Here is a 3263-nt window from a genome sequence, read left to right on the forward strand (position 1 = left end):
TAACACCCTTTACAGATGTTAGAGGTGAGAGTTTCTCAATAACATCTACCTTTGCTTTATCAAACTCTATTCCATGTCTTGTTACCCAATGCCCTAGAACAATGTCTTCTCGTACCATGAAATGGCACTTTTCCCAGTTGAGTACCAAGTTTGTTTCTTCACATCGCCTTAATACCTTCGCTAGATTGGCTAAGCAATCATCATAAGTATCTCCAAATACTAAAAAATAATCCATAAAAACTTCCAAATACTTCTTAACCATGTCAGTAAAAATAGACATCATACATCTTTGAAAGGTAGCAGGTGCATTACGTAAACCAAATGGCATGCGTCTAAATGCAAATGTACCGTACAGGTAGGTGAATGTTATCTTGTGTTGATATTTCAGTGCTACTGTAATCTGATTATACCCCGAGCATCTGTTGAGAAAATAGTAATAGTCTTGCCCTGCGAGTCTATCCAGCATCTAGTCCAAAAACGGCAAAGGAAAGTGATCTTTCCTAGTCGCATTGTTCAACTTCCGGTAATCGATGCAAATTCTCCATCCCATAATCGTTCTAGTAGGTATCAACTCGTTATTCTTATTTTCAATGATCGTGATACATTCTTTCTTTGGCACGCATTGGATCGGACTTACCCATGAACTGTCTGAGATGGGGTAGATTATACCCGCATCTAACCACTTGATGATTTTTTTCTTTACTACATCCTTCATGATGGGATTCAGTCTTCGTTGTCCATCAATGGTCCCTTTTTTGCCATCTTTCATGATAATCTTGTGCATGCATACATATGGACTAATACCACGAATATCAACTATGGTCCATCCGATAGCCTTCTTGAATTGTTTCAACACCAAGATGAGTTTCTCTTCTTACTCACTAGTTAATTCTGTTGAAACAATAACAGGTAAAGTAGAAGAGTTAACTAAATAAACATATTTCAGATGTGAAAGAAATACCTTAAGTTCTAATTTAGGTGGCTCCTCGATTGACGCTTTTGGTTGGGCATAATCCCTTTTCTCTAATTCCAAAAATTCAAAATGAGATTGCGGATTAAATCCCTTTTGATTAGCTTCTAACAACGCTAGGTATTCATCCTTCTCTTTATCATTCGGAGGATTTGATGTCAAAATTTGTTACAATGGATCCTCAACATAGTTGAGCTCCTTCTCTACTATTAAATCCTCTAAATCGGAAACTGTAGAACAATCATCAATTGTGTTAGGAAATCGCATAGACTTAAAAACATTAAATGTTACCTGAGCATCTTGAACATGCATAGTAAGCTTGCCCTTCTGCACATCAATAAGGGTCCTTCCAGTTGCTAAGAATGGTCCTTCTAAGATAATTGGCACTTCTTTGTCTGCTTCAAAGTCTAGAATAACAAAATCAGCAGGGAAGATAAATTTATCTACACGTACCAATACATCATTGATTTTTCCTTCTGGATGTGTTAAGGATCAATCTGCTAATTGGAGTGTAACCATAGTAGGTCTAACTTCACCTATCCCCAACTTCCTAAATATTGACATAAACATCAAGTTAATATTTGCACCTAAGTCACATAATGCCTTACTACAATATGTTGCTCCAATGTTGCAAGGTATGGTAAAACATCCAGGATCCTTCAACTTTGGGGGTAATTTGTCTTGAAGATATGCACTGGATTCCTTCGTCAGAGCTACCATCTCAAATTCTCCAAGTCTTCATTTTTTGGATAAAATGTCCTTCATGAATTTTTCGTAGTTCGGCATTTGATCAAGTGCTTCAACCAACGGGATGTTGATATGAAGTTGCTTGAGTATGTCTAGGAACTTCTTGAATTAAATCTCCTACTTCTGCTTTTGAAGTCTTTGAGGGTAGGGTGGTGGTGGTTTCTTTACTGAAACTGGTTGATTCATCCTCTGTGGTAATTCTGCATCTAACAGAGTTATTGGTTGATCAAAATTAGCTGGTACTAAAATTACCTTATCAGGTTTTGTAGATTCTGGTTCTTGTGAAACTGGAATTTCAACACTCGGTTGAACTTCCTCTGAATCTTGAGCGTCAACTTGCTCCTTTTCAGCTTCAATAGTATTGGGCTCTACTGTCTTTCCACTCCTCAATGTCAACACTTTGAAATGTTCCTTCCCCGAATTCGTCGGATTGTCCGTATCACTAGGTAAGGTACCTTGTGGTCGGTTCCTGAGTTCAGTTGCAAGCTGGCCCATTTGGTTTTCCAGGTTCTTCAATGTAGCTACTTGGCTTTGGATTAAGGCATCATTCTTAGCCATGTATGCCTTCAACAAATTTTTAAGCCATTGGATGGTTCAACTTGGGTTGGTTCATGAACTTGTTAGAGAAAACTAGGTGGTTGGGCTGGTCTAGGTTGGGCTAAGTGTTACTGGTTCCAGCCCCTTGGTTACTCTAGGAAAAGTTCGGGTGGTTTTGCTCACTATGGGTTATAGAAATTGGATTGCAGTCCTTGCCTTCCTCGATTTTGGTTTTGGTTACCTATGTAGTATATGGATTCTGGGTTTGATGGACATTCTTCAAACAAATGCCCTTCCCCACAATAGACATAGGCTATATTTTCAAATTAGTTAGGTGGCTGTGCTGGAAAACTGTTAGACCCATTAGTAGTAAGAGTTTTTAACATTGAGGATATTGATGATACCTGTGATGCGAGTGAAGTAAGAGCCTCTACTTCATGTATTCCAGCAACTCTTCTTCCTGAAGCTGCTCGATTGGTTGGCTATTAGTAATTGTTCCTGGCAATCCTCTCAATGATTTCATAGGCCTCATTATAAGACTTAGAAAGGAGAGCACTGTTAGCAGAAGCGTCCATTACCATCATCGTGTGAGCATTGAGACCATTATAAAATGTCTCAAGTTGGATGCAATGTGGGATTCCGTGATGAGGGAACTTTTGTAATAATTCTTTGTACCTTTCCCATGCCTCATACAAGGAATCATCATCCATTTGTTGGAAACCAGTGATCTCGTTCCTCAACTTAGCATTCTTGCTAGATGGGAGATACTTCATAACGAATCTTTCTGCTAACTCTTGCCATGTGGAAATTGAGTTTGGTGGCAAAGAGTTCAACCAGGCTCGAGCTCTGTCCCTTAGTGAATACGGGAATAGCTTTATTTGTAATGCATCTTCAGGTACTCCAGCTAATTTGAAAGAATCGCTCACCTCTATAAACAGTCTTAAATGTAGGTGAGGATCTTCAGTAGGCGTTCTAGTGAATTGGCCCACTGTCTGAAGCATCTGGAACA

At 39.0% G+C, this 3263-nt stretch overlaps 1 non-coding gene across 1 annotated transcript; it reads left to right on the forward strand.

Annotated features, from left to right (window-relative positions):
- Nucleotides 1–2890: 2890 nt before the first annotated feature.
- Nucleotides 2891–2997, forward strand: LOC121231319 (small nucleolar RNA R71). The gene has a single exon (XR_005929380.1). It is a non-coding gene; the product is annotated as a small nucleolar RNA R71 (small nucleolar RNA).
- The last annotated feature ends 266 nt before the right edge of the window (nucleotides 2998–3263 follow it).

Source organism: Gossypium hirsutum, chromosome A06 (assembly GCF_007990345.1).
Source record: "Gossypium hirsutum isolate 1008001.06 chromosome A06, Gossypium_hirsutum_v2.1, whole genome shotgun sequence".
NCBI classification, from domain to species: Eukaryota; Viridiplantae; Streptophyta; class Magnoliopsida; order Malvales; family Malvaceae; genus Gossypium; species Gossypium hirsutum.